We start from the raw sequence: 9,888 nt of genomic DNA on the forward strand, positions 1-9,888 counted from the left end.
AGAAGTCATAAAGGTCAGATCATAATGATCGAGTGATACCTTTTATTTCTATTTATAATATGTCAAGCATTTTTTCAATTTGAGGAAGAAATATATAATATCTCGTTTTTATTTTTTACATTTACCATGGACTTTTAAAAGACTATCAGAAGCTCAGTTTTTTTTGTTATTTAATTTATATTTTAACGGAATTTCATACTACGAATACACAGACAGAGTGACACTGGTTATAATATAATAATAATGCTGATGATAATAATAATAATCTTCAAAAGTGAAACAATTAAATACCCCGCTAGCGGTGCGCAAATACGTTCCATTTCCCCCCACCGAGTGCCTCAAATTTTACCGAAAGTCACGTGACATTGGCGACCGACAGTAAATCACGTTAAGATTTGAAAGAAATTTCTGTTTTAAACTGATATTAATCAGCAACTTTTTAATTGGTCAGATGTCACTGGTCATAAAATGTTTTTAGAGTATGTTAGCGCAACTTGTGACCCTCTCTGGTGCGATATTTGTGTATTATGCAATTATTTTTAGCGTAAACGTAGGGGGTCCGAGAGAGAACAGCCGATTTATGACACTTCGTTTGATGCGGGTCGGACTAACTTTGAATCGGGGATAACTTTTTTAATAATCAAGCAATTAACATGCGGTTTAAAAGCCACATGAAAGGGAATTTATTTACGGAGGGAACCGTGGTCAGGGATTTTTGTTTGCTCAATCAGCGACTTAATTATCTTTAATTACGTAATATGTATGGTGAAAAAAGTCGCATAAAATGTTTGACGTTACGTAAATATTTTTTTGAGAAAAGATAGAAAAAATTTTGAGACACTGTTCCCCAGATATTATAAGTATGTTTATTTTCCAAAAGTTTGATGACAAAAAAAATAAAAATATGACTTTGATATTGACGAATTTAAAATTTTAGGATTTTTATTAAAAATCAATCATTTACAAAGGCATTTTTTTTCAAATATGTTATTTTTTATGTTGATCAACGACATTTAATGCACAAAGATTAAATAAATAACAATTATTACTAAAATAAGTTGGTTAAAATGACATTTATGTGAGTACCACGGAAAGTGTCTGTTGTCACCTTAAATTCATTCTTACATATTTTGGTCAAATTTCTACGTTTTATCTAAAATCTTAGAGTAAAGGTTACTTTTTTCCAACTCCTAATTATCACAGGATAATTATTATTAATTATTCAAATTAAGTTCAAAAACTTATAAAGATGGTTATACAAAACTTTTGTTCAAGTAAATCTTTAAGGAATTAAGAAGATTTCAGAATTCCGGAAACGGGCAAATATATGGTAGATATCTTAGTACAATCATAGGAAAACATGTACAGCAGATGTGATAATATAAAAAAATCGAACCTTTAACAGCGTACAGTTATTTTATCGCACCAAAATTCAGCGTACACTTAAATATTTTGACCAGTAAGCGTCTATGTATATCGGAGCACAGAGGTACTTGCTATGCAACTCAATTATGATTACTCTTATAGAATAAAGAAGAAAAAAAATTAACTATATAAATATAAGCTTGCATTAAGCGATTTTATTCACCGACCTTTAATTAGTTGCCGTCAGTTTACCTTCAATAACGTTTTTAGTTATCAATTAAGGCCTCTGTAATTTTGATGAAATGTGTGTCGGTCCTATCTCCACATCCTCAATACAAAATATGCAATTGTAATCGAAGATTTATGAAATACTTAATAAAAAACACTTACTCTGACGTGTGTTTACACGGGTAAATCCGCCACTAGGGCGTATCGCATGAAATCACCTCGCTTAGAGGAGTATCGCACCGCTATACGTTCGACCCCCTGTCACTGTTAAAAATGTAAAACTATATCTTATGAAATATTTCTATGAACAGTTGACTACGGTCTTCACATGATATTTTGGTACACTCTATAAATCAGTGTAATGTAGTATGTCACACATGACTGCTGTACACCAACAGTATACAGTTATTCCATATGTCATTTGGGAACAGTCAAACTGTTGGCCCAAGGTGGAGGGAAAAGTGTTTTGAATTGTTGCCCGAGGCCGTATGCATAGAGTTTTGAACTGTTGCCCGAGGCCGTAGGCCGAGGGCAACAGTTCAAAACACTATTCCCGACACCGAGGGACAACTGTTTGACTGTTCCCAAATGACATATGAAATATCTGTTTAATTACCTGATCAATTAGTGTTTTAACAGTACTTGCAGAAGTAAAAAGAACAAGAAAATAATTTTGCAAATATGTTTATAATTAAACTTTCTCAATTAAACAATCTTTTAACTATGTCTCATGCACCGCCAACATTTTATATGTGTGTAAATTTATATATTGTTTTTCTCTGTTATTTCGTCAAAACAAACATAAGGAAACAGTCATTTTGGCATTTTCAACTGACAAAATTGTATTTTTTTAAATACTTCAACACATTTTAATTATGAAGAAATAGTCGTTAGATTCTTATCAAACATGTAATTTACACCACATTATCAAAACAGTAAGGAATATAGTCTTCTTTTTTAACTGTACCACATGAAAAATGCAGGAAAAAATCAGTTTTCAATTTTTCTATTTTTTTTTTCAGTTTATAGGAGAAATAAAAAAAGGTAACTAGTCAACTTTATGTAGTCACAGGTATTTACGCTTAACACAATTTTCAATTGAATTTAGGTAGTTTTGACACTTCCAGCTGTCATATTGAATATTCATTGATTTTGAAAATTCACGGTACAGTTGTTGAAATAGTAAACTGGTGCACGGTAGCTGGACTGTTTATGTAGAAGTTGATGATGAAAGTTGATGATGAGAGATTTGCTGGGGCTGAGATATTGGTAATGGTTGGAGTGGAAGATGTGATGAGGTGTTCTCAACTGGAATTACTGGCAAAGTTTCTACCCTTTCTACGGTTCTGATCGCTTCCATTAAAGTAATTTCTTGCGATGATGACAGTTGTAGAAAATCAACGTTATCTCCAAGCTCTAAAGCTGAACCGGAGTTGCTGCCCATGACCAACCAAGCTCTGAAAATAAAGTAAAACAAAACTAATTGTGAGATAAAATCAAAGTTTAAATTTACAATTTTATATTATTTTTAACTTCTCATAGTGTCATTGTATGTGCATTTTATGTCTTCCATGACTGTTGAAAACCTTTTTGCATTTTTTTTATTGTAAACAAAACAAATATTTAAATAAAATAAACCAATTTAAATGGGTGCATTCATCAATTTATAAAAATACTGAAAGTAAAATCTAAATTATAATTATTTACCAGGTACAATTCCTTCGTGAAGTGAAACGCTTTCCTGGTTTCCGATGTTTTCACCTTGTTTATTGCCTCTACCAACATCTTCCGAGTTAACTTGTTGTCCTCTTATAAAAATGTTAAATATGATGGGAGAATTTAAATGTATAGCTTTAAACACTTTAATCATTTACAAATAAATATCTAATAACATTATCAAATATAATTTCGGTTGTATTAATGTGTTTGAAAATAGTATAAGTATAACATGCCAATAAACATGTTTATCAAACCAAAAATTAGTGAGACAGACTTATAAACAAACAAAAATTACCAGATCCAGAAAGAGCTTCAGCCAATGTTAATGCCATTTATGTCTCTGGTCCCCACTTGTCCTTGCATAGCTTCTGATACTACTCTCAGACTTATGCCCAGAGACAGCCATGACATGTCGAGCTTCAAACGAATCAAGAAGAGTAATAGATGTTGCTCTAAGGCAGTGGTTGGTGTAAACTTTAGAGAGCTTATTATTTCGCGACAGGGTTTTCATCTTGTCACCAAGAGTGTTTTTCCCAACAGCAACGGCATCAAACCAAATAAAAAGATTTTCTGGCAGTTTTGATTTTGGTTTTTGAAAGAACAGATCGCAGTCATTGTTTAGAACAGACAAGTACTTCCTAAAAGAACTGTAAGGGCACATGGTTGTCCCAGTTTTGTATATCCTTCCGCCCTGGCTGGTACTGTCATACATATCACCCTTATGGTTTTTGGTCATCATGTCACGAAGTTCAATAAATTCCTCGACTTCATTCACTAGAAAGTCTGTCTTTTTTATTTCGCGAAGATTCTCTCTGCCACGATTACAGAAATACATCATAAAGTCAATGAAAACCTTATCCTGTAGACCTGCCGGTGTGTCAAGATCGAATGAATTATACAACTTAACCAGATCTTCTTTTGTTAATGGATCTTTGTGCTGAACTCTAGCTAACTCCTGATCCTTTAATTTAACCAACATGGCACCGAATACACAATTTGACACCTTGAATACTGGATCATTAACAATATCTATCGACAAATGTTTTTGAAAATGTTTCTGCAATCCATACCTTATTGAGAGCATTGATTTCTTTGAATAGAGCTTTCCGTTTGCCTTTCTTGATGCTGGGTAAAATTTCTGAAGCAGATTGTCCAGGGGTTGTTTCTCAATCGCTTCTCCGGAAATTTTCGAGGGCATTTTTAAAAGGCAAAAAGACTTCGGGCACTGACCGAACTTTTTAATTACTTTTTGGGGTGTTTAAAAGAATCCAAATTTTAAAGTGGGTTTTTGGGAAGGTCTTCATCAAAAATTTCCCGAAAATCGTTTTTATTTCAGTTGTTACATTTTTACGTAAATATCAATTAAAACGTTTCCCAAGGGGGATTACCCCTATAAACGTCAAAAGCAGCGGGGGGAAACAGCCCCCAAACTTTTGGAAACCGGGGGGCCACATTTCGCAAAACAGGGGCAACTCCAAAAATTTCAAAAAACAGTAAAAAATTAAAAATTTACATTTATAAAAGGGTCGGGTTTAAAAATATGAAATCCCTCCCCAACCAAATTTTATGTGAAATTTTAAAGGGGGGGCAAAAAAACCCCCAATGCATTTTAAAGAAACTTTCAAAAATACAGGTTCTAAGGAATATTTTTTAATTTTATAAATTGAAATAGGAAGGAAAAAACAACAAACAAAACAAAAACGAATGGCAGCAGATATATAGCTTTAAACACATTCATTAATATTGTAATTCTCATATCGTTTCTCACGAGCAGTGAAAATGACATCATTTCAGCATATTATATATTTCTCTAGAAAGCAGTATTTTCTTATTTTTCCATGATTTCATTGCTTTTTTCATTTGAGTCTGAACATATTGTTTGCAGCACACACAATTAAAATGACATACTAATGATAATGTTTTAATTTTGCATTACTAACGTAAAGTTACCATCTCATCCTAAAGTAAACAATAAAAAAATTATAGGCCCTATACTCTTAATATATATTTCAAAGTCATTAATACCATTAGAAAATATTACAATTGTTTTTTCGATTAATATTTAGTTTGAAGATTTCTGTAATTATATCTTAATCAATTGAATAAGATAATAGTTATCTTTTAAATAATTCTTTTTTATGAAAAGCACACGGAATTCGGTACTTTCATCCTGATTCAGAATTTATCTGCTATTTGTGTTAGATCTGGGGCCAAAATATATTTTATGTCCCAGGTTTGATGGCTTTATTTAATTTGATGAAATATGGTGCTATATCAGTTAAATATATTTCATATTTTTAAGAATAAATATGAAATATAAATATGAAAGTGGGCGGAGTCAAAATTCATATTTATTTTAAGGGACTTCTTTCGCCGTTTTGTTTGAAAAATCTGATAAATACAAAACAACTTTTTCTTGAATTTTATTTTGAAAACTATCTAGCATAATAGAAATGATTTAACTAAGAAAATTAATCCCAACACCAATATCTTTAATTCAGTGATTAACGCTGTACTGTAGAGACGTTTAAAGAGTTGTTTACATTACGTCACAATGTAGCGCCAAACAGCGCGTGCTTACGCATAAATTGCTGCGCGCTGTACAATTGCAGTTGGTAGCAAGCAAGAGGATTCGTTTCCATTTTATTTGATAATAAAAAAATAAATAAAATGGTTATTTTTTTTCGTTTTTCGTGAAAAATGGTAAATATTTTCACTCAACATGATAAAATGTTTCGTGAAAATATAAACCATATTTCACGCAAACGAAAAAATATCCTCTTATTAATTCCACCAGTTTAAAAAGTATCACCAAATTTTTTTATTTAATTGTGTATGGACCCGTATTTTATATAAAATTTTTGATGCTAAAGAGAACAAAGTTTTATTTTTCCCTGTGGTTTAAGAAAAAATTAGGACATTTAAAAAACATAAAACTTAAAAACTCCCCAAAAGCAAATCAACATAAAAATTTTGGGGAAAAAAGGATTTAACTTTACCTGTTCAAAGGGAATTTTTCAAAATATTTTTGAGTTTCAGCATTTTTTAGGGTTTTTTATTTTCATTTAAGGGGGGGTCCCCTGGCCCATGGTTAAAATCGTTGACTTTTAAAACATTGGGCCCCCACCCCCTGTGGGTTCGAATTCCCGGGCAGGGAACTTTGGATTCTTTCATGTGGGGAAAGGGTATCCAGCTAGCTTACGGAACGTTTGTTGGTTTTTTACCCCGGTGGTTTCCCTTTCGTGGGCCCGGAATAATGCAACGGCAGAGCACCTGAGGTCTTTCTCCACCAGGAAAGCTCGAACGTCGGGATATGACCTATACTGTGTCGATGTGACGTAAAACCCAAAACAAACAAACATCATATTTTATTTTAACTTTGATCCAACAATATTACACGTTTTCATGTCAACGAGATTCACGCCCTCCATGGACAGAAGAAAGTTCCTTATCTACCGATTGCGTAGAAATTGGTGTTATTGAGTTTCCTTACATACATCTTACAGTATTTTATTTTTTCCAGCTGAATAACCATTGTTAAATCTCACCATTGATAATTCTGTCAATTGTTACAAATGAATATTACATAATGCAACGTTTATAATTAGTTTAGTGATTTTATTCTATTTATTATCCTTTTATTCCTATTTGCAATATTACATATCCGATTTTTTAATAATACTGTCAATATTGCATTTGATTACAGAATATAAAGTCTAACGTAAAAACTGGGACATGTTTTATTCCAAGGTAAAAACAAGTACGTATATTAAGGGACATCTAATTAAATACTGTAATTCTACTTCGAAGCGACATCAGTATCAATATGCTCATGCATTTTATTTCTTAGCTAAAAGTCATTGTTATATCATTGTTATGTAAGCATTGCTAACATTTTTATGAACCGAAAACTAACAGATAACGTTTGCAAATTAACCAGTTTAATTTCTGCTGAGATTTTTTACGGCCGAACGTCGTTCTAAAATCAGGTTGACTTTCTGTAAAGGTTTTTATTATTTTCATTGGTCATTTTAGAGTTACAAAATGAAATCTGGGAATTTCATTGGCCATTCTAACATAATGTAAAGGATGTTTATTGTAATTCTAAGATAGTTCTAAACAAAAATGTATAAAGACGATTTTTAGCCATTAGAATTAAATGTAAAGGATAGTTCTAATAATTATAAAATGTACAGGATAAATTTTTATTACTTTCTAGCTTAAGTTTTGTTTAACCTCCTACAAAGAATTTTACATAAAACAGTTTACATTCCTTAGTTTAAGATGTTCAATAGGTGTCTAATAAACAATATGATAATTTATGTGGTCAACTGATATAAGGTTTATAATTTTCATATTTGTGAATAACACTCATATTTGTAAAAATAAATGCGTACCGACTGCGTAGATTTTGGTGTTAGAAATTTAGGTCACTTGCCGAAACACTACATTCGTTTATACCCCGGTCACATATTCACTGAATACGCCCACGGAAGAGCCACGGATTAATTCCGGCATCGTCCGTAGCTACCCGTGCTGGTCAGTAGCTCTCCGTATTGTAACCGTAATCAATCGTAGTAGTCCTTGTATATCCGTAGCGATCCTTGACAATTTTTGAACATGCACAAAAATTTGCTACGGAAAAATCAACCGTAGCGTATCCCTACTAGTCCGTATTAATCCGTACTGATACGTACTGGTCCGTACGAAAACCGTAATAGTCCGTACTGATTCCTAGTCCACCAGCTTGTCAAGGATTTCCACGGTTTGGTACGGAGAACTACGTATTTGTACGGTTACCCTACGTATAAGCTACGGTTTTAATACGGATTAATACGGCATTGTCACGGAAAGCCACGATCGCAATACGTTGTACTACGGAGAGGCAAGGATTAACACGGTCTTGTACGGTTTATTGCGTTGCAACACGAAACGGTACGGAATGGTACGGCCCATCACTGTTTAGTACGGATGAATTAAGTATCATGTACTTTTTCAAGGGTATAAAATTATAAATACTACCTTCTTGTTAAAAACAGACATATATATTTGCGGGAACATTTTATAAATGATTATTGCTATTTACTGGCTGCAACTTTATATTGAAATGGCTCAGAATGCGGGGCAGTGGTCGAGCTGCTTGAGGACATGCATAGAAGTAAATTTATATTAATATCGTACTTCAATTCATAAGTAATATTTTTGAAACATAAACATCACGATAATTAATGTAATTGTAAGATGAACAGCAAATCTTAAAATAAAAAGAGAAGCAGTATTGATCAACATTTTTCATTAATGATTTCTAGTCCATATCTAATCAGGTAAGAGATGACAGACGGGATGTCATGTTTAGTATGAGGCTCTCATGGCCGAACTTGTTGAGGATTCAGCGTCCTTCAAGAAATTCACTTTTAAAATTAATTAGACCTGATGTGTCTCGGGGTTCGGACGCGATTAGGCTGAATCCTCTCTGCCAAAATCATTGAACGCTGCAATTCGTTTTCGAGGTGTTTTAAAAATGAGCAAGCAAGAGGTTGTGGATGGATGTTTTAGGTCCGTATAGATCCGTGGCAATTCGTTCTTCTCCGTATCAATACGTTCTTCTCCGTATCAGACCGTACTTATTCGTACTAACCCGTGCTTAGCAGACCGAAGTGTATCCGTAGTGCGTACGACAATCGTAGATCAAAATCGTACAAAATCGTACGCTAAGATTTCCAAAATCGTACGATCGTTGATAAGACGGGCCCCTGATTCGTGTCGCTCCGTATCAAACCGTGTCGGTCAGTAACAATCCGTGTCTCTCCGGGGGATTTTGGTGGTAAATCCGTCGGACTCCGTACTCATACCGTTGTGTGTCCGTACTGGAACCGTAGCGGATTACGGAATTTCACATTTCCGTAGTAATCCGTGAACGATTAGACCGTAGCTCTTCCGTGTCATTATCCGTGAATATGTGACCGGGGCATTAGAAACACATATATCTTTAAATGTTCCATTTTTCAAGATCAAAACCCTACAAGAAATTATTATGTCATTGTTATGCAAGCTATGCTAACATTTCTTTGACTTTACATGAAAAACACTAAGAATTATATTATGCAAGTTAACCAATTTTACTTCGGCAGGGTAGCTTTTATTTTAAAGATACTTAGTGTTTCCTTTATGTCGAAAAATAAGTTGTAAGAGGTCGGATTTAATAGGAGACCTTGGTGAGAGTTAAGTTATACAGTTAGAATAGTTAGTGGGTGGGTGGGGGTGGGTAATTGAAACTGGCTATTGTAAGGAGGTAGCTGTTGGTGAGAGGTGACCGTTAGTGGTTAAACTGTATACAGAATATCCATGTATAAAAGCCTCAGTCTATCAGAATTTTACAGCATATTGATTTTAAATATCTTTTTAGGAATACCCTATAAGGTAAATCATTAAAAAAAATAAAAATAAAAGTATAGCTATCAATACACTGATAAAACATTTAAATGTAATTCAGAAAAAGCAATAATTATAAATGATAAACGTTATATATAAAAATAATGAAGAAATGAGAACCGGGCTCAAGATTTTTATACATTT

The sequence above is a fragment of the Ruditapes philippinarum genome, unplaced genomic scaffold (assembly GCF_026571515.1).
Source record: "Ruditapes philippinarum isolate M1 unplaced genomic scaffold, ASM2657151v2 ctg2888_1_1_1_1, whole genome shotgun sequence".
Taxonomy (NCBI): domain Eukaryota; kingdom Metazoa; phylum Mollusca; class Bivalvia; order Venerida; family Veneridae; genus Ruditapes; species Ruditapes philippinarum.